The sequence below is a fragment of the Drosophila arizonae genome, chromosome 5 (assembly GCF_054131065.1).
Source record: "Drosophila arizonae isolate 15081-1271.41 chromosome 5, UAZ_ARI_1.0, whole genome shotgun sequence".
In the NCBI taxonomy this organism is placed as follows: domain Eukaryota; kingdom Metazoa; phylum Arthropoda; class Insecta; order Diptera; family Drosophilidae; genus Drosophila; species Drosophila arizonae.
In genome coordinates this window covers 22,879,004-22,891,226 of record NC_142925.1, presented here as the reverse complement: position 1 = coordinate 22,891,226, position 12,223 = coordinate 22,879,004, and the positions used below count along the sequence as shown (strand labels likewise).

The 12,223-nt window shown below is 42.7% G+C and overlaps 1 protein-coding gene across 4 annotated transcripts in view; it reads left to right on the top strand.

Annotated features, from left to right (window-relative positions):
• The window catches only part of Pgant9 (polypeptide N-acetylgalactosaminyltransferase 9), an 88,676-nt gene that overhangs the window by 31,761 nt on the left and 44,692 nt on the right, over positions 1 to 12,223 (top strand). The gene's annotated exons all lie outside the window — the stretch shown is intronic.

Genomic DNA, 12,223 nt, shown 5'->3' with positions numbered 1-12,223 from the left:
TGTGTGTGTGTGAACCGGAGATAGTGCTATTCGTGTGTGCAGCAAATTAAAGGCTATAAAAAATGCGTGGCATGTTGCATTCGCCGAGGATGCAGTTGCTGTCTGCTATCGAACTGGCCAAAATGGGGAGATCCAACTGTTGTTGCTCTCAGCAAATTAACAGTTAAGCGCCAACGGTAAATAATTGTCAAAGGCAGCAGCAGCAACAGCAAGTCGAAGTGGCTGCTATTCGTGCCCCATTTGAGTAGATGTGTTCTTGCCCCCGAATGAGGTTTGACTGGTTTCTCTTGTGGTGCATGCACCAAATAACCAAAAGGAGCTGCAGTTCTCAAATCTGAGACTGGGAAGACCTGGAAGACCTGTTGTCTGCTGTGGCTGTGACTGTTGCTGCTGCTGTTGCTGCTGTGGCGGTTGCTGTTGTTGCCTTCATGGCTAACTGGCCAGGCTTTCTGGTAATTCTAGTCGTCGTCTCGTTGCTTGCTTGGCGGATGTGCAAATATTTTGATTAAATTTTCTCCGTGGCAACTTTCTTTGCACCAATGTGTGGCAGCTCCTGTGTTCTTTGTGTGTATGTGTGTGCGTGTGTGTGTGTTGCAGCTGGCGGTTTTTAGTTGCAGCAACACATTTCCTGCTTCTGCACAAAACACGTTTTAGCTTTAGCTTCTTCATCCTCATCATCAGCCTCATCATCATTAATATGATGATCGTCATCATTATCTGCAGCTTCGGCCTGATGCACGTCTTCGCCCAGTTGCGCTGACCTTTTGCTGACACGGCTCACAATACGAAATCAAAGCCAACATTGTTTCCAATTTTTACGTTCTGCCATTAATAAAGCCTGGCAGTTGTACGACATTGATGAAGTTTCCTTTTTGAGAGTTTACTTTTTTCTTTTTATGGAATCAATTTATTTCTTTCTTTTATAACCGATTCTAGGTGGATTGTCTCTGGCATTGAAGCACCTCTTGATGCCTTTTGCTTTGTTGCCAGGGAATTCAATTAAAATTATTTTATTTACTTGATGTCTTGAGCTTGGCTCAGTTTAAAATTTCTACATTTTCTTCCTCTGTATTCCTAATTTAATAAGCAAAAGACCTGGTAAGAACTTTATATAAGTTCTTCGGAAACTTCAATCAAGAGCTTGGCACCATTTACCCCGCTTTTTCGGCAAGTGCACAGCTGCGATTTGAGTCGAGTGCAAGTCCCATTTCCCTCTGAGCTAAAAACTGTCTAAAATTGTAATTGGCTCGAGGCAAAGTTCTATTGCCGTCGCACGTAACTCATTAGCAACTAGAAATTTGGCTGGCAAAAGTTTTCGTTTTCCATTATTTTTTTTTTCTGTCGGATGAGCTGAAATGCAAATGAATATTAAACGCAGACAGAGGCTGCGTTTTAATAACTGCGGATTAGGTCTGCATAAATAATAATCGTAATAAACTGTGCGCCGGCAATGAAAACGCGCATCAGGCCGTAACAGAGATGCCGCCACGCCCAGTTCGCTCTGTCTGCGGCTCTTCCGGAAACTGGGCAAAAACTTTTTGCATAAGAAAATGACAAATGATCGGAGTGGAGCTTGTGCTGGGTGGTTCGAGTATTAGCAGGAAAAGTTGCTATAATGGAGGGGAGAGCGTGAGCGAGGGGACCGCCATGAAAAGCGCGACAATGAAGTTTTCCTTTGTTGGGGCTGGAAAAATTCTTGGACTTTGTTGCGCGCAATTTGCGATTCTTTTTCTTTTGCTCCGCTTTTGTGTAATATTTCAGCGGGCTTAAATGGCAGGCGATGCTCGCCATTTTTGCCATTTCTTGCAAAATAGTTGGCTCTTTGGTTTTAATATCGCGGCTAAATGTGCGTCTAATTATGCCAGCAATTAAATGCGAGCTTTGATAAATGAGCAACAACTTGCAGAAGTAGGAGGAGGAGGAGGCGGAGCAGGAACTTTATTGACGGCGGATCATCCCTCCTGAAGCTGGTTAGCATTTGCATGCCAACGGCGTGCCCGTCTTAACATGCAATTCAATTAAATTTTATCTTATCTGCCGAAGAACACCGAGGCGAAAGGCAAATGAAAAAATAGAAGAGGAAAATAGTCTTCAGAGTCTTCCAAGAACAACGCACAAATTGCTGCTTCGCTTATCAGTCAATTAGCCGAGAGATAAGGCAAACAAGCGACGTGAACATAGCGCAATTCCGAGGGTAGCCAACCTGGGCTCTCGACTCTCCCATGGGGATTGACAGCAGAGTATGTCAGGCCCCGAGGCCTCGGCCGAAATGTGGGTAACAATGCCACCGCGTGCGCTTATCGAGTAGCGCTGTCAACGCATATCTTTTAATTTCGAGTGTTTTCCCTCTCAGCCCCTATCTGCCCGCCCGCCTTGGGCCGTAAGCCCAGGTAAATAGCTAACATCGATCTAACGCCACAGCAATAACAATTCAATTGCTGTGGAACAAATGAGTGATGTAAGCCACTGTTGCTAGCTGCAAATATTATTTCTGTAAGACATACACCAGCTCGAGCTCTGTTGATGGCCCTGAGACCGCAGCTCATTTAGCCAAACAGCAGCACACAAATTGTAAATACGATTGAGGCATTAAAATAGATGCTGAAATTCATTTCGTTACATCTTGCAGCTAACCCAATATTTGGAATGAGCTGGCTGTGTTTGTTGGCTTGTTTAGTCATACGAGAATTTAGCCGCTTAGCCGCTTAGTCGCAAATAAACAATTATAAATGGTAGCTGTGGTTCCTTGAATATATGATCTACAAACATCGTCTTGGTAATATGTTTATCTACGCTAAATTAGAGTTTGTTTTGTTGAAATATATGCATATTTGATTAGAGTTTATAGCATTTATCACAGACTTATTAATTGAAGGCAACCAAGTATGTAATGGGCTTAAGATTATGGCAGAAGAGCAAACTGCTGAGTATTTCATTTTTGATAGAGTGAAACTGGGGAACATTAAAAAATGAGATTTATAGAGCTCATAAATGGTGTTCTCTGAACACCGGCAGCTAGAGCTAGAGAATGAGAGAGTAAAAGTGGGAAATTTGGTATAATTTGGAATGCATTTGGTATAAATAATAAGTCAAACTTTTAATGAAACGTCTGAAACTGAATCGAGAAACAGTGGAAACTGGGCCTTACAGAATTATGAAAATACTCATAATGCCAAAGACTCTGCAGATCAGCAACAAGTGTTAAAGGCGCAGCAAGAGAGAGAGAGAGAGAAAGAGAGAGAGAGAGAGAGACATGCAAAAAAAAGAGAGATATGCAGAGTGAGAGGCAGCGAGAGAGTGATAGGCAGAGAGAGGAGTAGACAAAATAGAGCAGGAGGTACTTTTCTTGGAAACAATATGATATAAAACTTACCTTGTGAAGGGAATATATATCTGATGAACAATGATAATAAGTTAGACTGTGATAGGATTTGGATCTTTTGGAGCATCATTTAAATAACTCTGAATACTAAATACCAAGAGATGGGATGGGGTTACGAAAACAAGGCAACGCTACGTTGCTCGTCTAGAGACTTTCAATAGCAATCCTTGTCACTGGTAATTCAAGTTGACACACAGCCTCCACGATCGGCCCCACTGGATAGCGATTGGGCAGCCGACCAATCGTGAACTAATGTGTGCAGCGACTTTAGAAGAAATAGAAAGATAGAACTTACTAAAGTGAAATCTTTGACCGACCCCTGACTTCGAAAAATACACGATTTCTGAAATGTTTGCCCCTGGGCTGACAGCTGTCGCATTCTAGGACCTCAGTAAGCAGGAGTGACATCCTGCGGAAATGGCTCCTAGGTCAATGCTGCAGCTGCCTCCGTCCCGTTAAAACCCTGGCAGGCCTCCAAGTACGTTCGAAGATCGTCACCAACTGATTCTTCATTGGTGGTACAGGTTTAAGTTGATATATATCCTTAATTTGTGCAAGATCCTGGCTCTGAACATTGGCTCCCATAAGGACCAAAGTCAACCCTCGCATGGCCTCCCTGCTATGCACAGATAACCATGAGGATTGTTTGAGTAACTGTACACCCGATCTAAGATAGCGGCTTGGAGTCGGGACCCCTTAAAATGGAATTTAGAAAGACCCCAACAACCAAAAAAACAATCAGTGGAACACCACTGGAAGAGAGCGAGGCCCGTTTCACGGACCCACGGCTGGGCTTTGGCAAAAGCTCAAAAATGCAAAGGAGCCCTGTAGCGCAGGCGCCAAGAAGTGTGGAGGAAACTCCAAAAACCGCTGCCGCTGAAGTAGGTGTCCCAAACACTGTTGCAGAGGCGGTAATCTCTCCAAGGCATGAGTACATGTTGAAACTCCGGGCCGAGGAAGAGGATGCCATTCTAAAATGTCGCCAGGCGCTGCGGCGCATAAAGACCGCTGTCGCTAAACAAAAAAACATCAGTCTGGATGTTAAAAGCGGGGTATCCGACCTAGACGAACTACTCGATATCCTAGGACACTGTAGGAACTCCTGGAAGAAACTGGAAGCTGAAGCAACTAAGCAGAAGCAATTAGAGCCAGCAGCAGAGGCACGGATCTTGGAAACGGTGGAAACACCTACCATTCAAAAGAGACAAGCCCCTAGCCCCCTAGAGTCTGAGTCCGGCAAAAAACTTTGCAAGGGACAACAGAACTTGTGGCAAAAAGTCACCAGAAAAGGGACTTTGAAACAAAGAGCGGAAAAGACTACTTCGGCACCCGCAGAAAAGCCGAAAGTAGTAAAACAACCAGCAAAAAAAGAGAAGAAGAAACCTCCCCGTTCAGAAGCAGTCCTCATAAAACCTGAAAGTGGACAAAGCTACGTAGATGTTTTACGAAACATACGCAGCACAATCCAACAGGACGAAAAGGCAAACGTGAGAGGCATAAGGAAAACCCGATCCGGGGCACTCCTTGTAGAACTGAGCAGAGGGGAAAAGTTACATCCAGAACTAGTTGAAAAACTAAAGGCTACCGTTAAAAAAACAGCCACGGTAGCCGAGTTAAAGCCTACAGCGACAGTGGAGATCCGAGATCTAGACTCACTAACTGTAGAGTCTGAGGTGGCTGAGGCAGTGCGACAAGTCCTTGATAATTCATCAGTGGACTTGCGCATAAAAGTCACTGCCCCAAACAGTCGAGAGCAAGTAAGGGCCTTTGTAACTTTAGAAAGCCAATTAGCGGAGACGTTGCTGAGCTCAGACATTAAAATTGGTTTTGTCAGGGCTAGGCCCAGGATGTGTCAACCCATCCGCAGATGCTACAGATGCTTCGGGGTCGGCCATCTGCAGACCAACTGCACAGGACCGGACAGAAGTGGTGGTGGCATCTGCATTAGATGTGGTGAATCAGGTCACAAGATGAAAGACTGCAAAAAACCACCAAAATGCTGCATTTGCACGGATGCGGGGCGTACTTCTGTCGATCACATGCCGGGATCGCAGAAATGCCCAAGCACACGACAAACTACAGCAAAATGTTGAAAATTCTCCAAGGTAATCTACACCGGAGCAAAACGGCAGATGCACTTTTGACACAGATAGTAGCAGAACATGCTATAGATGTAGTGATCATCAGTGAGCAATATAAGCGAAAAGAGAACGGAGTTTGGTTAGAGGACGACACCAAGACTGCGGCCATATGGATCCCCAGTAGTAGTGGACAACAGCCACTAGAAAGCAAGATGGGAAACTGCTACGTCTACGCACGCTTCAGAGAAGTCGCAGTAGTCAGTTGCTACCTAACCCCTAGCGATGACATAAGCACCTTCCAGAATAAACTCGATGCAATCGAGGATCTCCTCGTGGATCGACGGCAGCCCTTCATTGTGGCAGGCGATCTGAATGCACGAGCAGTGGACTGGGGAATGTCGTCTACTAACTCTAGAGGACGGAAAATTATGGATATGGCCGCTAGGTCCGGGTTAGTGGTAGCAAACCGCGGAAGCAGACCTACCTTCCATAGACCGGGATGTGAAGGCACAATACCTGACGTAACCTTTGGATCCGAACACATCGTAGATCGGATAAAGGACTGGAAGATACTCGATGACTTCACGGGAAGTGATCACGAGTATATATCATATGACTTCCAAAATACCAGTCAGCAAAACCACCCATCATACTCAAGAAAGACTCCTCATAGATGGGACATAAGTAAGGTGGATACAGGCAAACTACTAGCTGAATTAGATAGGCGAGAACGACAGTTCGACGGCACATTGACGTCGAAGCAAGTGGTCGAAAGAAGCCTAACCGCTATGGAAAGAGCGTGTAACGTATCGATGCCAAAAACGCACAGCAAACACGGAGGTAGACGACAGGCGTACTGGTGGAACCACGATATTGCAGAAAAAAGGAAAGTATGCATACAATGTAGAAGAAGGCTAACAAGGGCACGACGCTCTGGAAATTTCACGACGGAAGCGTTAGCAGCCAAGATTGCGAGAAAAGAACTGTCGATTGCTATCACACGCAGTAAGCATGACAAGTGGAAAGAGCTCTGCAAAGATATAAATAAAGACCCTTGGGGACTTGGCTACAAGATAGTCATGAAAAAGCTGAGAAACTACGGAGCAGTGCCAAACGTGGATGATGACACGATGGATCACATAGTGGAAACACTATTTCCAGCACACATCCACGAGGCGCATGAGCGAGCACCCGTAGAGCTCGATGGTTCAGTCCCAGATTTCACCGAGGAAGAACTTAACATTGCAGCTCTCTCCCTGAAGAACAAGAAAGCGCCGGGACCAGATAATATACCGGCAGAAATACTGAAGGTGATAGCATCAGGACGTCCCACTTTTCTACTTAGGATGTATAACGCATGTCTAAAAGAAAGGATATTCCCAGAAGCGTGGAAAGAACAAAGACTGGTGCTCATTAGCAAAGGCAAAGGCGATCCCAATACACCCTCGGCTTATCGCCCATTGTGTATGTTAAACACAGCTGGGAAGCTTTTAGAAAAGCTCATAAGACCTAGACTACTCGCAGCAGTAGAGGCTGCTGGAGGACTTAGCCCTAGGCAACATGGGTTCAGAGCTGGAAAATCCACAATGGGAGCTATCGATGAAGTGGTTCAGGCAGCCAGAGCTACGCAAAGAGGAAATGCATACTCGCGCCCAGTTGTTCTGTTAGCAACGCTGGACGTTAAAAACGCCTTTAATAGTGTAAGGTGGACTGATATGCTTACTTCCTTGGAACACCGCTTCCAGATACCGGAGTACCTCATGAATATGATCAGGAGCTATTTGCAGGATCGAATACTCCTGTACTCCACGCAAACTGGAACAAAACGATACAGAGTAACTGGAGGAGCTGCACAGGGGTCAATCCTGGGACCAGACCTGTGGAATATCAGCTACGACGACATCCTAAGACTGGAAATGCCTGAAGACACCTTCCTTATTGGTTATGCCGATGATATCGCAGCCGTCATTACTGCCAGAAACACCATAGAGGCCCAAAAGAGACTTACCCAAGTCATGATCCGCACACAGACATGGCTCAGCTCTCGAGGATTGGAGCTTGCCACCCATAAAACAGAGTTACTTCTGTTCACGGGGAAGCAGATCCCAACCGAAATAGAGATGCGAGTAAGCGGAAACCTGATAAGGACGCAGAGGACAGTGAACTATCTAGGCGTTAGGCTGGACAGTAAACTTACCTTCTGGGAACAGCTGAAGTATGCCACGCGGAAAACAGCGACAGCAACGGGGTCTCTGAGTAGACTGATGGCAAACGTTGACGGCCCGACGGCAGGAAAACGGAGACTCCTCATGGAAGCGACAAATGCAATACTGCTATATGGCAGTGAAGTATGGGCGGATACCTTAGAGGCGAATGTAAGGCGAAAACCGATGCTAGCTGTGCAACGAAGAGCAGCCTTAAGGATAACATCGGCGTACCGCACAGTCTCCGGGGCGGCCGTGACTGTGATAGCAGCAGTCATACCGGTTGACTTGCTTGCCCAAGAGCGCAAAAAAATATGGAATCTTCGGCAAAGAGGAGAATACTCAGAACATGCGGCAAAGAGCATACGACAGCAAACCATAGTCTCGTGGAAGGCGAGATGGTCATGCGAAAGGTATGGAAGATGGACCGCTAAAATAATCCCCGATCTGGAGCAGTGGATAAATAGAAAGCACGGTGAAACGTCTTTCTATTTGACACAACTACTCTCCGGACATGGATACTTTCGAAAGTACCTAAATAAAATGGGGAAAACTGCCGAATCCAGCTGCATTTACTGCGAAAATGCAATGGACGATGCAGAACACACCTTCTTCAATTGCAAAAGATGGTCGGAAGAAAGAATCGACCTGGCAGATACAGTAGGTGAAGTCAAAGTAGAGACGTTAGTACAGCAAATGTGCAGCAGCATAGACGCTTGGAAAAAAGTCTATGACTTCGCCGAAAAGGTTCTGCGGCGGAAGAAGTATGACCTGGACGCAGGCACACAGAGGGCAACGCTCATTTAGAGCACACAATGGGGTTCCACCTTGAAGGTTAATGCGGGATATCTCCTGGTTCCAAGGTGGATTTGAGCCCCAGAAGAGGAGGATTTTTTAGTCGGTAAGCAGTTATGCAGTCCGACACACCGGTCAAAGTGACGACATGACTGACGGTGCATAAAGCATTTTTTCCTACCTCAGCCCAACAAAAAAAAAAAAAAAAAAAAAAAAAAAAAAAAAAAAAAAATACCAAGAGCTAAACGGAGAGTATATTATTTTCATATGAATAATTTAAGAATATGACAGAAAACTTACTCTGAAGAGGGACAGAAAAGAGCCCAGAAATGCAGTTGCTAATATTATTGATGAGACAACTTGTTAAGGAAACGTTCTAAAATAAAAGAGAGAAACATTGGAATACTGCAGCCTATGGAACTATGAGAGTATTATGCTGCAGCCTCTATAAAGAACCAATAAAACGTAGTGACGAAAAGAGCGATAAAGAATCAAGCACAAAAAAATTAATCTTGAGTGACACCGAAAAGAGAACTTATATATCTTAGCTAATAGGTAAAGGAAACGTTAACAAATAACATAATAATAGAACAAATGCCGTCACTCAGTGTTCTCTCCACACATTCCTTAAGAATTTGGCGTGAATATTTGTTTTTGGATCGTAAAGTTAATTTATTGTCGCCTGTTTCCCTATCTGCGTTTCCTGTTATCTTAAGCATTAAACTGGAAACTCTGACATAATTAAAAACCCAAAAAAATGAGCTTGACACTTTTTGATGCGAATTTGTTGTCTGTTATATAACTTATCTCTCGATTACGCCGAATTTACTTTCCGTTTCAAATGGATATTATTCGTGAGCGCTAAGCAACTGAAACTGCAAGCTCAATATTAAAGTTTTAATTGGAAAATAAATATATAGTATCTGTGTTTGTCCGTGCTTGTATGAAATGTATAACGTTTTATTTGAACTGTATTGCGCGTGCATGGCGCATACGCCACGTGGCCCAGCGAGACGTGAATTTTAATTATCAAAGCGATTTAAATGAGAATCGCGAGTGCCGCAGGCAACATCAAGGACCATTTGCATGGCCAACAGCTGCAAGGCCTGAATATGCGCCGCTGTAAATGGGTATAAATTCAAAAATGCAAATAAAATAGAACCCGAATTCCATGGCACTGCATCCCATCAATTATTGATTGCCTGCTCCGGATGATTGTGGATGTGATTGCCGTTTGAAGTAGTTGGCGCAATAAATTTGACCAATAGCTGCAAGAGACACGAGCTCAAATCCCCTGATTATGCGCGCGAACGACTGTCAAACAAATTCGTTGCAAATCCGCCCCAGAAACACTCTACACACAAGTTGACAGCAATTGTTGCTAGTTTGCCATGTTATTCTAATGCGTATTTCAACTGTAAGCCACTCTTTCCTCCTCCTCCTCCTCCTCCTCATCCTCCTCTCGTCTTGCTCTGGCCATAGATTTTTCGCTGTGGTGGGCAACTCTAATCGCTCCACTTTTTTGCAGCAACTTTTACAGCTGAGTGAGGACATGACATGTGCTCCATCTCCCTCGCGCGCTCTCTCTCGTTTGCTGCTATTTTGCGCTGCTCTCTTTTGCTCTGCTTTTCAATTTATTTACAGACACACACACACACACAGCGGAAATTGCCAACTGTGGTGCAGGGTGGTGCTGTGGTTGCCGGCTTGGTTGGAGGGCTCTGCCAGGTCGGCGATGCCACTTGAACCCAACGAGCCATAACAAAAGGCACACGAAGTAATTAACTTGTATTTATTGTATGCACACATATCAGAGTGGAGGGGACAGGGCGCCGCCTCTCTCTCTCCCTCTCCCTTTCGCTCTCGCTCCTCCTCCTCTGTCTGTGCGTCTGTCTCTGGCATGGCTGGCTTTTCTAATTGATAAGCTGGCCCTGGCTCTAAGCTCAGCATGCTCATTCAATTACTTGGCCTAGACCCAAGGCTGCATTTGACCAGCTAACTGCAACCGATCTTGGCCAGCTCTGCTGTGCGCATTACGCGGCCCAGCCAGTACTTAATGTTTATTACATTTTCCATTTAAGCACGAGGAGAGACAGCCCCAGAGCACCTCAGGGAAAAAACGAACACAAACATAAAACTAACCAAGTACCCTTTTCTTTTGCTGTTCACATTTACATTTCAAACAGAAACAACAAAAACATTTTCCAAATTGCATTCAATATACATAATATTAAATAAAGAATTCATTTAACTGGATAATACGTAGGAGATGCTTTTAAGGCTAACTTCAGAAGTATCGCTGAATATAATATACAAAATAAATAAATCTGTGGTAAGGCAAATAAATACATAAAATATATAAAATTATTAAAATATATTGAAAATATATTATTAAAATATATTTAAAATATATTATTAAATATTTAAAATGTATTTTTATTTAATTATAATATTTATTTACTTTTTTTTTAATTTGTTATTTTTTCTTTATTTTATAAATTTGTTTATTATTAATTTGTATAAAATTGCGCAAACAAATTAAATTGTTTAGTAAATATGAATAACTTTATTCAATTTTGAAAACATTTAAAATTTATAAAAATCTTTTGGTGAAGAGTTGGAATTTAATTTTCAATATTATTTATATGAATTTGATTTTTTTTTAATTTTGAATTTAATTAGTTTGTAATTTAATTAGAATAAACTTTACTATTAAGTTGAAAACATTTTTAATGAATTAACATTTATTATTCCAATGAAATATTTGAGATTTGTACAGCTTTAAATTGATTATTTATAAAGTAAATTCAAACCTCAATGTTAAGCAATTAAAAAAAAAACTATAAGTATTCAAATTTAAATTTTTTTACTGTTACAACTCAATTAGTTTTTAATTAAATGTTAGCTTCAAATATTTATGAATTGCTTATTTATAAATAAGTTAAAAACAAAATAGGGCACAATATATTTGTCTCACTTTGAAATCCAATATAAAATTGATTTGCATTAATTATTAAGGCAATTAATTATAATTACTTAGAATTAAGTTTAAAACTAATAAAGATGAATAGATATGAATAGATAATGCCTATTCTTGAGCTTGTCTTGAAGACGATTGAGTAGCAATCGTGACTGAATTAATTAATTACTTACGTAATCAATGTAAATATAACTGACATAGTAATAGCTGAGTTCATCAGACGAGCTTTGTGAGTTGTGAAATCAATCTCACTCTCTTCATTTCGCTTCTGGCGAAAATTCCATGCCAAGTCATATGTTTGGAGCGTATTTCAAGTTCGTTAGGGCTTCAGCTTCATTCTCAGCGCAGTTGTTATTATCTTTTGACTTGATGCAACAGCGTGGCACGCAACTTCTCGCTGTGGGGCATCCACTTGTCGAGGAACCTGGCACTGAGCATGGGATTGCACTGAGGGGCAGAGCTCAAGTGGCGTGTCATTTACCTGGCGACCGCCAGAGAGCGTCTAGAGACTTTGAGACTGGCGAGGGCCTTCACGATGCAATTGCCAGTTGTGCAATTAAATAATATTGACATTAGTTGCGTGTTGCTGTGTATTTAATTGCGGGGCAAATTGTAAACGAAAGAAATGGCAAAAATCAATATAGCCTCTGCTCGAATAAATGCCAATCATCCGATTTGCGTTTCAATTTAATGGCTTAATGTGCAGCTGGCTTAAACGTGTGCAGATTAGACTAAGTTAAAACAGCAAACCAAACCCAATTCAATTGGACTCAACTCAACT